Below are 19,943 nucleotides of genomic sequence, written 5' to 3'. Positions count from 1 at the left end.
CTTTGAGACCAGCCTGGGCAACTTGGCAAGACCTTGTCTTTACAAAAAATAAAAAAAACTAGCCGGGTGTGGTAGCGCCTGTAGTTCCGGCTACCCGGAAGACTGAGGCAGAAGGATCGCCTGAGTCCAGCAGGTTGACACTGGGGTGGCCGTGAGTGTGCCACTGCACTCCAGCCTTGGTGACAGAGTGAGACTGACTAAAAAAAGAAAGAAAGAAAGAAAGAAAGAAAGAAAGAAAGAAAGAAAGAAAGAAAGAAAGAAAGAAAGAAAGAAAGAAAGAAAGAAAAAGAAATAGCTTCAGTAGAATTGGTACCAGTCTTCTTTGACAGTCTGATAGAATTTGACTATGAAAAGTCCCATCAGGTCCAGGACTTTTTTTTTTGCTGGGAGACTTTTAAGTATGGTTTCAATCTTGCACTTGTTATTGGTCTCTTCTGGGTTTCTATTTCTTCGTGATTCAAGGTTGGGGGGTTGCATGTTTCCAAGAATTTATTCATTTCTTCTAGATGGTTTAGTTTGTCTGTGTAGAGGTGTTCATAATAGTCTCAGATGATCTTTAGAGTCTCCATCATACCAGTTGTAATGTCTTCATTTTCTTTTCTTTTCTTTCTTTCTTTTTTTGAGTCAAAGACTTGCTTTGTTGCCCAGGCTGGAGTGCAGTGGCACTCATGCTACCACAGCCTCAACCTGCTGGACTCAGGCAATCCTTCTTCCTCAGCCTTCCAAATAACCAGGACTACAGGTGTGCCACACCACCTAGCTAATTTTTAAATTTATTGTAGAGATGCAGTCTCACCAAGTTACCCAGGCTAGTATCAAATCCCTGGGCTCAGGCAATCCTCTGGCCTCTGCCTCTCAAGGTGTTGGTATTATAGGTGTGAGCCACAGCACCAGACTCCATTTTCTTTTGATAGAGTTAATTTGAATCTTCTCACTTCATTTTTAAATTAATCTAGCTAGTGATCTATCAGTTGTGTCAATCTTTTCAAAGAACCAACCTTTTTTTTTTTTGAGTTGGAGTCTCATTCTGTTGCCCAGACTGGAGTGCAGTGACACACTCACAGCCACCCCAGTGTTGACCTGCTGGGCTCTGGTAATCCTTTCACCTCAGCCTTCCAAGTAGCCAGAACTACAGGTGCACGCTACCATGCCTGGCTAATTTTTAAATTTTATTGTAGAGACGAGGTCCCCCAAAGGTGACTGGGCTGGTCTCAAACCTGCGGGCTCAGGCAATCCACTTGCTTCGGCCTCCCAAAATGCTGGGATGATAGGCTGAGCCACCGAGCCCGGCCTGAACAAAGTTTTTGTTTCAGTGATCTTTTGTATTTTTTAATTTTAATTTTATTCAATTCTACTCTGATTTTCATTATTTCTTTTTTTCTGCTAGCTTTGGGTCCGGTTTGTTCATGTTTTTCTATTTTCTTGATGTGTGACATTAGGTTGTTGATATGCAGTCTTTAGGTCTTATTAATGTAGGTCTTAAGTGTTACAAATTTTCTTCTGAACACAGCTTTGGCTATGTCCCAGTTGTTTTAATTACTTGTTTCATTGCTGTCATTAATTTTGAGGAATTTTTAAATTTCCACCTTGATATCATTGTTGACCCAAGGATCATTCAGGAGCAGACTGTTTAACTTCCATTTTTTGTTTGGCTTTGTGAGTTCTTCTTGCAGGTAATTTCTAGTTTTATTCCACTGTGGTCTGAGAAGGTGCTTGATACGATTTTGATATTTTTGAATGTACAAAGACTTGATTTGTGGTCTGTTATATGGTCCATCTGGGAGAATGTTCCATGTGCTGATGTGAAAAATTTGTACTCTGTAGTTTTGGGGTAAATGTTCTGTAGATGTCTATTAGTTCCATTGTCTCTAGGGACTGGTTCAATTTCAATATTCTGCCTTGATGATCCATCTATTGCGGTCAGTGAAGTGTTGAGTCTCTGGCTATTTATATATATATATATATTTTTTTTTTTTAGCTCTAGCAGAATTTGTTTTATAAAGCTAGGGACTCTGGTGTTAAATTCACATATATTTAAAATTGTTAAGTCTTCTTGTTGGATTGATCTATCTCTTTACCATTATATACTAACCATCTTTGTCTTTTTTTTTTTTTTGAGTTGGAATTTCACTCTATCACCCAGACTGGAATGCAGTGGCATGCTCATGGCCACCCCAGTGTTGACCTGCTGGACTCCGGTGATCCTTCCGACTCAGTCTTCCAAGTAGCCGGAACTACAGGCATGCACTACCATGCCTGGCTAATTTTTTGACTTATTGTAGAGTGATGTCTCACCAAGTTACCCAGGCTGATCTCGAATCTGTGGGCTCAGGCAATCCTCTCACCTCAGCCTTCCAAAGAGATGGTCTTTTTTTTTTTAACTGTTGTTAATTCAAAGTCTGTTTTATCTAATATGAGAATGGCTACTTCTGCTTGTTTTTGGTTTCCATTTGCGTGGAATATACTTTCCTGCATCTTTACTTTGAGTCTATAGGAGTCTCTGTGTGTTAAGTCTCTTGAAAGCAACAGATATCTGGGAGGTGTGTGTGTGTGAGTGTGTGTGTGTGTTTTATTCATTCTACCAGTCTATATCTTTTGAGACTTCAGGTTTAATCATGATATGTAAGGTACTATTCCATTCATCATACTGGTTGTTAACTGGTTGCTTTATTTATTTATTTATCTACTATGTTGGTGTTCCATATAACCTGTGATGTTTATGATTTCCAGCATTTTTCTGTTAGTGTATTTCAAATTTTTGTTTCAACATTTAGAACGAGTATTTCTTGTAGAGTCATTCTAATGGTGACAATTTCTCTCAGTGTTTGCTTGTCTGCAAAAGATTTAGTTTCTTCTTCCTTTATGAAACTTAGTTTTGCAGGATACAAAATCTTTGACTGACTGTTATTCTGTTTGAGAAAATTGAAGATGGTACCTCAATCCCTTCTGGCTTGTAGGATTTCTTCTGAGAAGTCTGCTGTTAGTGTGATAGGTTTACCTTTGAAAGTTATTGAATGCTTTTTGTCTCTTTGCTTTTAAAATTCTTTCCTTTATGTTAGCGTCTCATAACTGGGTGATTATGTATCTTGACAAAGACCTTTTTGCAATGAATCTTCTAGGGGTTCTTTGGGTTTCTTGTATCTGGATGTTTAGATCTCTAGCAAGGCCAGGGAAACTTTCCTCCATTATTCCCCCAAATACATTTTCCAAACCTGTTGCTTTCTCTTCGCCAGGAACACCTAAGATTCTTAGGCTTGGATGGTTTTACATAATCTCATATTTCTTGGAGATTTTCTTCCATTCTCTTCTTTTTTTAAATTGTTGTTTGATTGGGTTAATACAAAAGCCTAGTTTTTAAGTACAGAGATTATTTCTTCTACTTGCTCGAGTCTTCAGTTAAAACTTTCCATTACATTTTGTACTTCCCTAAATGATTCTTTCATTTCCAGAATTTCAGCTTGTTGTTTTTTTAAGGTGTCTATCTCTTTGCATAATTTTTCATTCATGTACAGAATTGGTTTTACATTTCTTTTTGTTTGTTTTCAACTTTCTTCTGAAGCTCATTGAGCAATTTTATAATCAACTTTTTGAACTCTAGCCTAGAATTTCAAAGATTTCATTTTTGTTAGGGTCCATTGCTGAAGAGTTGGTGTGATCTTTTGGAGGTTTTAGATAACTCTGTTTTCCAATATTGTCAGAGTTATTTTTCTGGTTCCTTCTCATTTGGGTAGATTATTTCTTCTCATTTGAGGCTGGCAGGGGGCTGTAAGCACTGTAGTGTTCCCTTGGTTATATATAGCCTTGGTGTGGTGAGTTTCCTAGTCACCAGTTGTGACAGTCCTGTGCTGGCAATTGGGAAACTGGCTCATGGCATCCTGAGTGGCTGAAGTAGCTTGGAAAGTGTTGTTAACTGTGGTCTGTGGTCAAACCTTCTCCAAGGCTGAGGTATTACATTAGATATAATGGGCTGTGCTGCTGACCTCTGGCCAGGAAATGACATTATGGGAGACAGCTAGCTGTGATGGTGGCTGTGGACTTTCTCCTTAGCATGTGTTTCTCTAAGGAAGTACCCAGTCAACCTAAATGGAGAGCAGGACTCTGGGGATTACCCAAGTTCTCTGTTTTGAACCTTTGAGGGGAGCGTGGGGGACAGTGGGAGGAGAACAAGCACCTCTCCTGTGTGCACTCTTGGCTACTCCAGTGGAGTTTAGTAGCGAGTTGCTAAACAATGGGGGTAATGCTGTTGGGCAGGGTGGGCAAGAAGAGCTTACATGGGGAATGAGAGGTTACTTTGGCAATGAGTTCCACTTTAGCCTCAGGCAGTCTGCATTCCAAATGTCAAAATGTAGGCCAGTCTCAGGGCCTCAAGTGTTTTCACAGCAACCCACACTGGTCAGGAACTGTCAACCACCATGGGATTTGCCCTTTGGGCCCCTTCTCTCCCAGGCCAGCTGGAAAGCAGCTGCCAGAAAGGGTTGGGTTCTTGGGGTGTTTTTTTTCCCCCTGCACCTCATGTGGTCTTTGGTAGAGCACGGCTATGGGTAAAGCTGTTTTCAACGAGAGACCAGGGTCCTGCAAGGCTAGGGGACCTTCCAAGTCCCTTACAGGAGCATAGAACTCCTGAATTCCCCTCACTCACCTTCATCGCTGCAACTGGAAGCTGCCAGTGGACTGCATTACGATCCAGAGGAGTCTGGCTAGTTCCCTTCCAGAGTGATTGATTTTTCTCTTCTTTACACTATGTAGCTATTATTATTTCTTTGATGAGTCATGGGGTTGGTCCTGTATGCTGGTCCTTCTCCTCTCTGAGCACTGAGAAAACTCTATCTTGGTTTACTCCATAGAAAAAATACACTCTAGCTGCCTCACGTTGGCTATCTTAATCCTCTCCAGACATTGCATATTGATTGGAGACTTCAGTTCTTCTAAATTGTCTTCAATTTTTCAAAATAAAGCACTCTTATGAGCCACCACTAATAGAAGTAAGAGGATATGGCAGGAACTGTTGATTTCCTGCTCAACTTTTCCTTTCCATTCCTCTTCCTTTCCTCCTTACTAAAGAGTCTATCTCCATGACTGAGGATGAAAATATTTACAATGTCAGATTCTTTTCTAGACTTCTTCATTTTTTGAGTATGAATCTCACTCTCACCCAGGCTAGAGGACAGTGGCATGCTCCCAGCCACCACAGCCTTGACCTGCTGGGTTCAGGCCATTCTTCCGCCTCAGTCTTCCAAGTAACTAGAACTATAGGCACATACTACCATGCCCAACTAATTTTTGATTTATTGTAGAGATGGGGTCTCACCAAGTTTCTCAACCTGGTCTCACACAATCCTCTCACCTTGGCCTCCCAAAGTGTTGCGATTATAGGCATGAGCCATAGCGCTCAGCCTTAGACTTCTTATTCAGAGGCATGGGCATGGGTCGTACTGGGGTACTTCTTGGAAAGTATAAAATGAAACACCTGGATGTTGGTATATCTACAGGTGATACTCCTGAAATGTGACAGCTATGATGTGTCTAGGAAGGGACAAGTCTGTGGTCTAAACCAATTTGATGTGAATGGCAGAATAGGGAGATACAGAGTTTCCAATATTGATAACTTTTTTTTTTTTTTGAGTTGGAGTCTCACTCTTGCCCAGACTGGAGTGCAGTGGCCGCTCCCGGCCACTGCAGCCTCGACCTGCTGGGTTCCGATGATCCTTCGCCTCGGCCTTCCAAGTAGCCGGAATTATAGGCATGCGCTACCACGCCCGGCTGATTTTTTTTTTTTTTATTGTAGACATGAGGACTTTTTGGAGACATTGCATCGATCTAGGGATTGCTTTCTTCTACCATTTCTTTCTAGTCTTTTGTGAGAAAAAGGCATACATCATCAATGTCTGAGGAAGCATCAAATATTTTTATCTCAATTTCCTAAAGTAGATATTACTGTTTAAATAAAAAATTAAGACATTGTTATATGGGGTTTATAATATATGCAAAGCTGGATGCAGTGACTCATGCCTATAATCCTAGCACTTTGAAGGGCTGAAGTAGGAAGGTTACTTGAGGTCAGGAGTTTGATACCTGCATGGGCAATATAGTGAGACCCCATCTCTAAATTTTGTTTTTTAATGAAAAACTTATATATGTAATGGTAATGCATATGACCAGTATAGAATGAAGGATGGGGGCAGTAAATAGATCTACATGATTGTAGGATTTCTTTTCTTTTCTTTTTTGAATTGGAATCTCACTCTGTCACCCAGGCTGGAGTATGGTGGCATGCTCATGGCTACCACAGCTTTGATCTACCGGGTTCAGACAATCCTTCTGCCTCAGCCTTCCAATTAGCTGGAACTACAGCTGTGTACCACCATGCCCAGCTAATTTTTTGATTTATTGTAGAGACGAGTTCTTACCAAGTTGCCCAGTGTAGTCTTGAACAACCCTGGGCTCAGGCAATCCTTCACCTCTGCCTCCCAAAGTACTGGGATTAGGCATGATCTACTATGCCTGGTCTGGATTTATTTTCTTTTTTAATTTTGTAAAGATGAACAGTCTCACTATGTTTACCAGGTTGGTCTCAAATTTCTGGACTCAAGCAGTTCTCCTGCACGGCCTTCCAAAGTGCTGGGATTACAGGTGTGTGCCACCATACCCAATTCGATGGTAGGGTTTCTACATTTTACATGAAGTAGTACAATATAATTTTTAATTTTTTTAAATTTTAAATTATTATTATTTTCAGAGATGAAGTCTTGCTATGCTGTCTAGGCTGGTCTTGAATTCCTGGGATCAAGTGATCCTTCTGTCTTGGCCTCCCAAAATGCTGGGATTACAGGTATGATCCATCGCATCTGGCCAAGTGGTATGTATTAACTCTAGGTAGATTGCAAAAAAGTTAAGGATGAATATTTAATGTTTACCATAATTACTAAAAATTAATGCAAATAGATATAGCTTATAAGCCCATAGATCAAATAAAATGAAATTCTAAAAGTATTCAAATAATCTAAAAGAAAGTAGGAGATAAGAAATAGAAAAACAAAAACAGAAGGGCCACACAGAAAATAATAAAATGGTCTGCCCAAACCTAACCATGTTGCTAATTAATTACATTAGATGTAATTAATTAAATTACATTTTAAACTAAATTAATTACATTAAAAAGTAATGATTGGTCTGGGTGTGGTGGTTCATGCCTGTAATTCCAGCCCTTTGGGAGGCTGAGGTTGGACAAATGCTTGAGCCCAGAAATTGCAACATAGTGAGACCTCATCTCTACAAAAAATAAAATAACTAGCTTAGTGTGGTGCTGAGCACCTGTAGTTCCAGGTACTTGGGAGGCTTAGGTGAAAGGATCACCCAAACCCAAAGGGTAGAGGCTGCAGTGATCTGTGATCATGCCACTGTACTCCAGCCTGCATGATAGAGTGAGACCCCAACTCAAAACAAAAAAGTAAAAAAGCAATGATTATCAGAATGAAATAAAAAGCAGTACTCAACTAGGTGTTGTTTATATATATATATTTCTGAAAATATAAATATACAGATAACTGAAAGTAAGTGCATTCAAAAGATGGAATGGTTATATCAGTATCAGCTGTGATAAGCCTCATGACAAAGTATTATTAGGGATAAAAAAGATTGCAAAATAACATAAGGGTCAATTTATTAAGAAGATATAATAATCATACATTTATAGTACCCAATACTAGATTTGATCACAAGATCAAACTCAGCTGAATGTTGTATATAATAAATACTCACAATTGGGAGGCTGCGGTGGGAGGGTTGCTTGGGGCCAGGAGTTTGAGACCAGCCTGGGCAACATAGCGAAACTCATGACTCTGCAAAAAATTTAAAAAGTAGCCAGCCTGGGCAACAGAGTGAGACTCCAACTCAAAAAAAAAAAAAGAAAAAAAAAAAAAAGTAGCCAGGCATGGTGGCATGTACTTGTCCAAGCTATTTGAGAGGTTGAGGCAGGAGAATTGCTTGATCCCAGGAGTTCGAGGCTGTAGTGAGCAGTGATTGTGCCTTTGCACTCCAGTCTAGGTGACAGAGCAAGACCTCGTTTCTAAAATACATGCATACATACACATATAAAATAAAATAAAACTGGGAGCAAGACAAGAGCCTTTAAAACACAAATCATCAAATATGGTGTTCTGTGAAAACAATATGAACACGTACTCTGAGAGTACAGATGGGAGAGAAATTTAGAATTTTTCTTAGTCTGGGCTCTCCCAGAAACCGACCCTGAGGTAAGGGTTTGAGGAATAATATGAGGAAGCCATGATGGGGAAAGGAACACGAGACAGGGAAGGAAGGCAATAAAAGGTGCATAAGGAGCAATCAGGACACAATTCTACAAGAGATCACTGGGAGATGATGAACCATGTGCCTCCCAGTGGTACCTCTTGGGGACTGAGGGGTTGCAGTATTTATTCAACTCTGTTCATCACTGATGGAGAGTTGCCCCTGATGCTGTAACTCATCAGCACTTCAGGTTTGCCTCTCAAGCTGAATGTAGTTCTGTGGCCCAACTCATGTGTGCTGAGGAGATGTTGATGGGACAATAGCATCTCCCATCATGAAGGCTGAATAGGGATTCTACAGGTAGACACTATTTGCTGAATCAGAGGATGGATGGATAGAAAGGAACAATCATGTGGCTTAATAAAATTGAAATGGAATTGAAATAACTGTGGAATTATTGTGGAAATGGAATTATGGCTTTTGAGTTTATACCTATATCTTACTTATAGAGGAAACTCTTTATTTGTGTTAACTACTTTTTTGACATATATACTCACAACTAATTTTTTCTTAGTTATTGTTATCCTAGTTTCACTAAGTTGGTTTTAGATTTAATTGGTTATTTAAAATTCAACACAAAAATTGCCATCCATAGAGGAGAAAAAAGAATCTAAAAGCTATAGGAAAATAAATAGAGGCTGTTTTATGTTTGAGATTTACATAAAAGATCTATTTCTATGAACATGTTTGATTCAGTAATTTTTAAAAAATCAATTCAGACTGGATACAATGTTACATATATGACTCAGAAAGCTTTCTGTACCTGAAGAACCAATGCCATATAAAATGTATACTATTCTGGTTTTAAAAAGTGTAAATGAAGAATTAATTTAATAAAATCCAACACTCAAAGGTTCTTCTCTAATTCTTTCCTACCTGCATGCTACTTCTGCGCTATGTGTGCATATATGATTCTTTTCTTTTCTTTGTTCCTTTTTTCTTCCCTCCCTCCCTCCTTCTTCCTTCGTTCCCTCCCTCCCTCTTTCTCTTTCTTTTCTTTTTCCTTCTTTCCTCCCTCCCTCCCTTCCTTCCTTCCTTCCTTCCTTCCTTCCTTCTTTCCTTCCTTCCTTCCTCTTTCTTTCTCCTTCTCCTTCTTCTTTTTTTGGGTCAGGATCTTACTCTGTTTTCCAGACTGTAATACGGCGGTACCATCATAGCTCACCACAGCCATGATGTCCTGGCCTCAGGCGATCCTCCTGTCTCATCCTCCTCAAGTGCTGAAATTATAGGAATGAGTCACCACACCCAGTGATAGTATATTTTCTATATAATTTAAAAGTATGATACTTGGTTTTACACCTAGTCTGTTTATAGTCTTGAATTCAGTAGAATTTTAAGTAGAAATCCTGTAAAAACTTTGTTCTATCAGATAATACCAGTGAAGCAGAAATAAATATCTTCTTATAGTTCACAGCCGCTCGTTTGGAAAATCTGTTTAGTAATGGTGATATATTAAGACTATTTTAAGTAGAAATACTGTAAAAACATTGTTCTATCAAATAATACCAGTGAAGTATAAATAAATATCTTCTTATAGTTCACAGCTGCTCATTTGGAAAATCTGTTTAATAATGGTGATATATTAAGACTAATTATGCTCTTTATAATTTAAGCCTCTCAGGTTTCCCTACAAGGGAATTACTTAGTTAATAACAACATTATTAACTAATAACTTTACCCAAGACAACAATTTTATTGCTTATTTTTCTTTATGGTTATTTCGTCCCTCCACTAGGAATTATCTTTTGGTCATTAAATATGAATTCATAAGTTTATTTACTCTTTTGTAAAACAGAAATAATATCTCTTCTAGAGAGTTGATAAGAAAAAAACTATTTAAAAAAGTTGTTACTGAACATATTTGAAAATCTTAAGCTCATATAGTCTTCCTCCTATGCCTGTCTCACCAGTCTGTTGGATGTGGGAGCTGGAGCAGGTACCTGGTCCCTTTTAGTACACAAGTTTTCAGGCTGGCAGGAACTGGAACCCAATAGCTGTGCATATGAAACTTAAAACTAAAATTCACCTTCTGCACCTGAACCTACTTTGGATGGTGAGAGTCTACACTTTGAGTTGATGCTCTAGTGAGATGAGACTTTTGAAAGCTTTGAGAGAGGGAGTGAGCGTACACTGCATTTAGAAGGGATGGATTATGTATAATGTATGACTAGAAGGCATTCTGTAGTGGTTTTAAAATATGTCCACAATGTTCTAGCTAATCCTTTGTTTAAGAACGGGATCCTAATTTCTCTCTCCTTGAATATGAGCTGGGCTTATTGGCTCTCTTCTAAGGAATATGACAAAGTGGAAGTGGTAGGTGGATGTGGTTTTGGAGATAGGTCACAAAGGCATTGCGGCTTCCTGTATGTTCTCTCCCTCACGGGGAAGTAAGCTGTCATGCCATGAGGACGCTCGGGCAGCTTATGGAGAGGTCCACATGGTAAGGAGCTGTGGCATCCTGCCAATAGCTTTGTGAGTAAGCCATGTTAGAAGCAGGTCTTTCAGCCCCAATCAAGCCTTCAGATGACTACAGCTCTTGTCAACATCCTGACTGCAACCACATAAAATATTCTAAGCCAGAAACATCCAGTTAAGCTGCTTCCAAATTTTTGACCCACAGAAATTAAGAGATGATAAATGTTTGCCATGTGAAATCATTAAATTTGGGATCATTTGTTACATATCAATAGGTAACTAAGACAATGGAATGGGGGTGATGTATCAGTTAACCATGGTCATGATAATGCTGAGCAACAATTACACCATCTCAGTGGCCTGCAGTATTAAGCATTTATTAGGGGTCAGCTGTGATTCAGTTGATCCGCGCTGGATTGTAGGAGGTTTTGTTGATCTCAGCAGTTCTTGCACCTAGAGAAAGCTGGGAGTCTTCCTGGTGTCATCTTCATTCTCTCCCTCCTCTAGCTGGCTATCCCAGCCACGTTGTTTCTTAAGGAACAAAAGGGCAAACCCAGTCATTCATATACCTTTCATGTCTTTTGACATGTCCATCCACTAACATCCTTTTGTTAAAGCAAGTCTCATGCTGGCCCTAAAGTCAGGTAGGAAAATACATTTTGCTTTAGTAGGGGGAGAAACTTCAAAGACACAACAAAAGGTGTGAATATAGAAAGCTGTAAAAATGTGGAACCATCAATAGCATGTACCATAAGGGAGGTAAAGAAAGATTTTTTTTTTTTTTGAGTAAGAATCTCACTCTGTCACCCAGACTGAAGGGTAGTGGCATGCTCCCGGCCACTGCAGCCTCGACCTGCTGGGCTCAGGCAATCCTTCCACTTCAGCCTTCCAAGTAGCTGGAACTACAGGCATACACCACCACACTTGGCTAATTTTTTTTATTTATTGTAGAGATCGGGTCTCACCAAGGTGCCCAGGCTTGCCTTGAGTCCATGGACTCAGGCAATCCTCTCACCTCGGTCTCCCAAATTGCTGGGATTATAGCTGTGAGCCAATGCGCCCAGCTTTGAAGAAAGTTTTATAGCAAGTTGGGAATGGTTTGAGAGGAGTAAGATGAGATTGCAAGGTCTGAAGATGAGCTAGCACTGCTCCACTGATGGTGAGGCTGTGGCAGTCTTACCTAGTGGGTTGTAACAAGCTACTGGGAAAGGTGTTCATACTGCAAAACAAGTTTTCAATCCTGCTGAAACAAATACTCATGTACACTCATTTCAGACTTTGAGATTACAAAAACAGAAATTAAGTAGGAAAGCTGACCTTGCGGGTCTTGTCTTAAGTAAGCAACTGCTTGCCATCTCTGCTTCTATAAATACGCTGTAAGTAAGCAGCTACATGCCATTTTCCTTAACTGCAATCTCTATTTCTCTTGACACGCTTTATTACACCTCATATGGAAATGTCCATAAAAATGTCTGCTTCAATGCTTGTTGTAGAAGTAGAAGTAACCGTTCCCAGTACTAAATTTAAAACTGTAAACCCAACAGTGGCAAACCCACGTATGTGGTAACCAAAAAGTTCTATAAAAGTAGCTTGAAACTGAAGGTCGGGGCTCAGGTTTTGGAAGGCTATTCCACCTGAGACTTCCAGAATAAACACCTTTGATTCTCCTCTCAGTCTCTGGTACCTGTTCTGAGTGCATTCATTCCAGCTCCCGGTGAGTTCCTACAGTTGTTGCAACAAGATGAGAAAAAAAAAGCTATGACGTCTTCAAAGATGAGGACGCTACTTTTAGGTGGAAATTATATAGGTGATATCGAGTTCTAGCTTGTGCTGGTGAGCTCCTTTGACTATTTAGGCCCTACAAGCTATCATGAGCTATACATTTGCAAGAAAAGGAAACAAAAAAAGATGTTTATTTTGAGTTTTGTTTTACTATACTGTATGTATCTTAGCTTTTTAAAAATAATGACCAAAGTTGGCGTTTCATGTTCAAATATCTTTCTATTAAACATAAACCTCTGTTCAACAGAGGAAAATATTTATGTAACTTGGAACACTGTGGTATTATTCAACCATATTCATGTATGACTGGTTAGTCCTGGGGATAAGAAGCTATAGTTTACAAACTGAACAATTTAGAGAAGGTTATATATTTAAGGGCTTAATGTAACCTTGTTTCCCTAATTCAGGTGGGAATTTTGACCAGTGTCAGTCAGCATAAATATAAATACTTAGTGCTTCAAAGTAGAGCAAGCAGTGTGGTGTAATTACAAAGTAAAAAAAGAAAGGAAGGTGAGTTGTTGGGTTGAGTTCTAAGCTTGCCCATTTATTTCCATTGTGTTCCTCATCTATAAATTGGAGATTGGTGGTGATTCTATTCTATTCTATTCTATTCTATTCTATTCTATTCTATTCTATTCTATCCTATCTTATCCTATTCTAGTTGAGGTCTTGTTCTGTCTCCTACACCAGAGTGCCATGGTCATCACAGCCCACTGCAGTCTTGACCTCCCAGGCTCAGGTGACCCTTCTGCCTCAGCTTCCTGAGTATTTAGGACCACAGGCGTGTGCCACCATGCTTGGCTATTTTTTTTTTTATTTTAACTTTTTTTGTAGAGACGATGTCTTGCTATGTTGCCTAGCCTGGTCTCAAAGTCTGGGGCTCAAGCAATCATCCTGCTTTGGTCTACCAAAGTGCTGGAATTAAGGCATGAGCCACCACGTCTAACTGGTGGTTTATTTTATTTTTTTCCTGGAAGACATACCTGGATAATAACTTTCACAAAAGTGTTTCACGGACAGAAATGTCTCTCCTTTCCTTTCTCCCATGGACTCAGGAGTTATATGCTAAGACCTGGAATGGACAGTTTTTTTGTTTTTTTAAACCTTTAGACTTATACATTTTCAAGGCATAGTCTATATTCTGTTTCCTTCCAACAATAAAATATTATAATTAAGTGTAGTAGAACTGATCTAGTTCACCAAAACTGAGAAGCTTGAGACTGGGTCTTTCCTTACTAATAGAACCTGTTCTCTAACTCCACCCTGATGCCTATTTTTATTTTTTAATTTTTAATTTTTATTTTTGACCTTTTTCAAACCATGTTTTTGGGGAAGGGGGTGGGGGTAAAGGGGGCTATTTTTATTTATTTAATTTTTTTGAGTCAGAATCTCACTCTGTCGCCCAGGCTGGAGTCCAGTACTCATAGCCACTCCGGCCTCTACCTGTTGTCGATCCTTCTAAGTAGCTGGAACTACAGGCATGTGCCATCATGCCTGGCTAATTTTTTGCTTTATTGTAGAAATGAGGTCTCTTGTCAAGTTGCCCAGGTTGGTCTCAAACCTGTGGACTTAGGCAATCCTCTCACCTTGGCCTCCCAAAGTGCTGGGATTATAGGCGTGAGCCACTGCTCCCATCCTGACACCTATTTAAAAAAAAATTCCCTCTGCTTTATAGTCTCATCTTTACTAAGATGAGATGAGTACATTTATTTTTATTTATTTATTTTTTAGGACACATTTTATTAATCCTCAAGTTCCTCAGCATATTAATAATAAAAGCTTGGTATACATTATTAACAAGTCCAACTTGTGCCCAAAGAAATACAAATTATTTTAAGGTGTATTTTCTTCTTTTTCCACTGATGAGATGAATACTTTTAAAGAGATGGTGAGTTTTACAACATTGAATCATCTTCATGAAGGGCTCTTTTATCTAGATGGAAGATTTTACTAAAATTTCAAAGTGATATGGAAAAAATACTGCAGAGTATTATGCAAAAATTATAATTGTTGTTGTGTTATGATGTTGAAATTCTATGCCTTTTTTTTCTTTTCCCTGTCCTCCTAATATTCTTTTTTTTTTTTTTGAGTCAAAGGTTCACTCCATTGCCCAGGCTGGAGTGCAGTGACATGCTCACAGCTACCACAGACTCAACCTGCTGGACTCCGGCAATCCTTCCGCCTCAGTCTTCCAAGTAGCTGGAAGTACAGGCATATTCCACCATGCCCAGCTAATTTTTTAATTGTTTTTAATTTTTTTATTGTAGAGATGAGCCTTGCCAACTTGCCCTGGATGATCTCAAACCCCTGGACTCAGGCAATCCTCTCGCCTCCACCTCCCAAAGTGCTGGGATTACAGGTGTGAGTCCATCACGCCCAGCTGACTCCTATATTCTATACTTATTTTATAATTTAGAAAAATCATGCTTAAACCAAATGATGGAATAAGGGATGGGGAGGAATATCAATATTAGTTCCAGAAATGTTTACTATAGTATTTTTAAAGTGTTAAATATTAAGTCAAAAGTCCCTTTCTAAGACTATACTAGCTTTCTTCCCACAATTTTCTAAAGTGGTTTAATGGGCTTTCTCACAGCCAAATATGAAGAATTTTTTTTTCTTGAGCAGGAGTCTTACTCTGTCACCTGGACTGGAGTGTAGTGGATGATCACGGCTTACCATAACCTAGACCTCCTAGGCTCAAGTGATCCTTCTGACTCAACTACTCAAGTAATTGGGACTACAGGCATGTGCCTCTATGCCTGGCTAATTTTCTGATTTTTTGTAGAGATGAGGTCTTGCTACGTTGCCCAGGCTGGTGTCAAACTCCTGGGCTCAAGTGAGTCTCCTGCCTCAGCCTCCCAAAGTGGTGGGGATTATAGGCATAAGCTAATAATTTTTTGATACATAATCTTTGTATATTTTTATGGGGTGTGTCTGATGTTTTGTTATATATATGGAATATGTAATGATTGGGTCAGGGTATTTAGGGTGTCCTTTACCTGGAGCTTTTATCTGATTTCTTTTTCCCCCTGCCTCCTCTAATATTTATCATTTCTATGTGTTGGGGACATATCAAGTCCTCTCTTCCAGCTATTTTGAAGTTAACCATACATTTTTGTTAACTACAGCCACCCTACTCTGCTCTCAAACATTAGAACTTATTTCTGCTATCTAACTGTGTATATGTATTCATTAATCAGCCTCTCTTTAACTATTCTCTCCTCTCGGCCTTCCCAGTCTCTGATAGCTGTTATTCTACTCTCTGTCTCCATGAAATCAACTTTTTAAGCTCTCATATATGAGTGAGAGCATGTGATATTTTTCTTTCTGTGCCTGGCTTATTTCATTTAACATAATGACATTCAGTTCATCCATGTTCCTGCACATGACATGATTTCATTCTTTTTAATAACTGAATTGTATCCCATTGTGTATGTATACCATATTTTCTTTATCTATTCATCTGTTGAGGGACACTTGGGTTAATTCCATATTTTGCTCTTGTGAATAGTGCTGTAATAAACAAGGGGGTGCAGGTGGGATTGCGGGGTCGTATGGTAATTTTACTTTTAGTTTTTTGAGAAATCTCCATAATGTTTTCCATTTATGGTAGCTACAAAAATACAATAAATACTGAGAAATAAATAAATAAATACCAAGGAAGGGAGACATTTCTGCAATTAAAACTAGAAAACACTGATTAAAAAAATTAAAGAAGCCGGGCTCGGTGGCTCAGCCTATAATCCCACGCCTTTGGGAGGCTGAGGTGAGTGGATTACCTGAGCCTGCAGGTTCGAGACCCGCCTGGGCAACTTGGCGAGACCTCATCTCTACAATAAATCAAAAAATCAGCCGGGCGTGGTAGCTCATGCCTGTAGTTCCGGCTACTCGGAAGGCTAAGGCGGAAGGATCGCTGGAGCCCAGCAGGTCGAGGCTGTGGTGGCCGGGAGCGGCCCCTGCACTCCAGTCTGGGCGACAGAGTGAGACTCCAAATAAAAAAAAAAAAAAAAAAAAATTAAAGAAGGTACAAACAAATGGAATGACATCCCATGGTTATGGGTTAAAAAATTAGTATTGTTAAAATGATTAGATTGCCCCAAGCAATCTATAGATTCAATGCAATCTCTATCAAAATACAGATGTCGATTTTTCCATCATCTAGGAAGGATGCTGGTGTTGAAGTTGACATACCTAACAAGAACAATAACTACCATGGCTTCCAGTGTTTTGATGAAACCTCAGATCAATATCAATATTACTATCAAAAGGTTATGTGCCTACACTGTTCATATTGTTGGAGCATTTGCTATATCTCTGGGGATTGCAAATCTCTGTCAGTTTTCTGTGGTTGGACCCTGACAGAAGATGTAGGCAGATTTCTACAGAAACTGTGATTCCATGAAAGATTTTGAGGCAATGAGGAAGGCTGGTATCTTTCAGAGTGCAAAGTGATTTGGAATATAAAGAATTCATTTCAGCTGAATTACACAGAAGTTTGTCACTGTGTTCCCAAACTATAAAACATGCTATGTGGACTAAGAAATAGTTTATCTTGATAAATACACAATTAACAACAATAACAAAAACCAAAGCAACACATAAAAAAATCCCCACAAATGTAATTTTTCACAGAAATAGAAAAAACAATCCCCAAATTGGCAAAACCAAAAAAAAGCCCAAATAACCAAGGCAACCACAGCTCGATATACTAGTTGGAAGACATGAATGTTGGCACAGGAAGAACTGGGGTTTAGAGTGAGAGGTTTAAAAGGACCTCTATTTCACAAATGTCTGACAAAAGAGATCTAGAATTTCACTTGTTTCATAAATCACTTAATTCCTGTGTCCAAAGATCACTTATCTTCCGAGTGTTTCTTAAGGGGTGAGAGGTATGTACGAGATTTGATGTCACTTTAGATATCCTGAGCAAATAGAAAGGACAGACTTGGATTGTTCTATACAGAGTGGATGTTGCCCAGACAATTTTCTATAGACCATTTGCTGTAAAAGCTTTCATTCCATCCCCGTGTTCCACACTTGAAGGATAATGCTTCCCCATGTTATCAATCCTGTGAAAATCACTTTTTTGATGGTACCACGGAATTGGTATTTCTGAGAGAGATTACCATTTTGATTTTAGGGTATTATCTACATCTTCAAAGACAAGATCATAGAATATCAAAAGAGAGCATATCATTGTCAAATGTTGGAATGCCCTGGGGTACAATAGAAAGAGCCTGCCAGATGTTAGATTTAAGCCATCCGAGTTCTTTTCCTTCTTTGGAGACTTAGTACCTGGGATGATCTTACGTAGGTTGCTAAACTTCTCCCCTACCTCAGTTTCTTTATAAAGAAAAACAAGGCAGGCTTTACAGACAAGTACACTGAGGAATGGAGAACAACTTCATATCGCAGAGTAGGAGGCTGGGTTAGAAAGATTCAGGTTATTTTGTAACTCTCAGATTCTGACTTGATTCCTATGTTTTCTGCATCAGAGTCACAAGAGCAAGGTTTAGTTGTTTGTTTTCATTTTTATTATTAGTTTTTTAATGTAAGACAGCATTTTATTTGTTCATTTCTTGCATTTGTAGTACTCTTATATGACACCCTTGGCTTGAGATTCTTTGCCTTAGTCCTTGACTACCACACAACTGCAACCAACCACTTTCCAGGGTTTTTCCTCTGTCATTTGACAGAGGTCTACCCATTCCCCAGCTTCACCAGCCCTAATTAGGTTGATCTGGTATTCAGCACAAAAGGCCTCCACACACTTGATGTATCTAGGCTCATCACAGCTGGTTGCAAGCACATAAAGATGGGCTTGGAACTTGTCTAAATTCCACGTGCTAGGCGGTTGTGGATGAGGGCAGTCTCAGCACCTCTTGTAAAGCAGTGCTAATGTCCATGACACCTCCAGCAGCGATGCCTTCCTTGCCATGGCAGTGGGTGATGCCTGTGAACCTCCTCCTCCATACTACTCAGCAGTAGCAGGAAAAGAGCCGTTTTTTCTTTTCTTTTTTGATTTTTTTTTCTTTGTAGAGATGAGGTCTCACTATGTTGCCCAAGCTGGTCTCGAACTCCTGGGCTCAAGTAATTCTCCTGCTGAGGCCTCTTAAAGTGCTGGAATTACAGACGTGAGCCACCACACCCAGTCAGTATTTCTTTGACTCTCTTTTCTTGAATTGCTTTTCTTTTCATGAGGTTTCAGGGAGATGGAGACAAGTCAGTTTCAAGATCATTGCTTTTCTCTTTTTGACTGCCCCTTTATTCTCTCTTTGGAATACATCACTTTCTGAAGAATTAGGGAAAGGCTTACTTGGAAATTTTTCTTTGTGTGTGTGTATGACAATCTTTTTCCTTTATTATTTTTCTTGAGGTATAATTTATATATGGTGACATGCCCAGATTTTAAATGAATGGTTTGATGAATTTTTGCCAATGTATACTCATATATAATCACTACACAGATCAAAATAGAAAATATTTTCACGACTCTGGAAAGTTTCCTGGTATCCCTTTCCAGCCAATACTCACTCCTCTAGGTAACTGCTACTTTGACTTCTGTCATCTCTTTGGTGGACTCTGGCATTCTGTGGACTCCTTCTCTTCGGATGACTATTGAAGTAAGCTGGCCCCACTGTTCCCCTGGTCCAGAAAGGAAGAAGCCAGTCTCTGGAAATTTTGGAGAAAATCGCAGCTCTCCTGTTCTGCTTTTCAGAACAGAACTTTTTGTTGGGTATGCTTTTCCTCCTAGATTGGACAAGTCTGAGACTCAAATGCTTAGGGAGAAGGGTCCGAGTAGGTCATCTGTCCTGTTTGGTTCTAGGCTGCACTTGATTGGCTGACGCAAATGGTTTCTCCAAATTGCCCGTGCTGATTTATCAATAATAAGAATGCTTTTACTGTTTTTCACAATCCACATCCTTATGCTCAATAAAACTATCTCTGCTATACAATTTAACTGGCAACAATGATGTGGATTTAGTTGTAATATATGTAAAAATGTCTGACTTGAATAATGCTTCTAGGGATGTATGGGTGCTGAGGTTTAAACACTATAGTTGCATTTTGTTCTGGAGATTTCCTTAAAAGCTTTCTAAACTCAGTGGGCGAAGGACTGGAACAGATGAGACACTAGAGCTGGAGCAAACCAGCTTAGCAGATGCTGAAGTTGCTGCAACTTCAGTCTTGGTGGAAGTTGATGTAAGCTGTTGAAGAAAGGACAAGACTCAACTATAGCACTTGAGTGTGACCCCTCTGGTTGGGTCAGAGAAGAATAGGCATTTTGGGAAACCTTTAATCTGGGGTCAGGGAAGATCCAAATACCAGAATGGGGAGGTGAAGGACGATGGAGCCAGTGAGACTCAACACCCTTTGAGGCCAAGAGATTTATTAGAGCAGTGGCTACAGAGAGAGGGAAGAAGGTCTGTAACCGC

The 19,943-nt window shown here is 39.4% G+C and overlaps 1 pseudogene; it reads right to left on the bottom strand.

Annotated features, from left to right (window-relative positions):
* Positions 1 to 18,079: 18,079 nt before the first annotated feature.
* Positions 18,080 to 19,943, bottom strand: part of LOC110596325 — a 2,444-nt pseudogene continuing 580 nt past the window's right edge.

Source organism: Carlito syrichta, unplaced genomic scaffold, assembly GCF_000164805.1.
Source record: "Carlito syrichta isolate Samal-C Ts95f unplaced genomic scaffold, Tarsius_syrichta-2.0.1 Scaffold308583, whole genome shotgun sequence".
NCBI classification, from domain to species: domain Eukaryota; kingdom Metazoa; phylum Chordata; class Mammalia; order Primates; family Tarsiidae; genus Carlito; species Carlito syrichta.
Note: the sequence above shows the minus strand (reverse complement) of the source record. Positions and strands in the feature narration are given on the sequence as shown.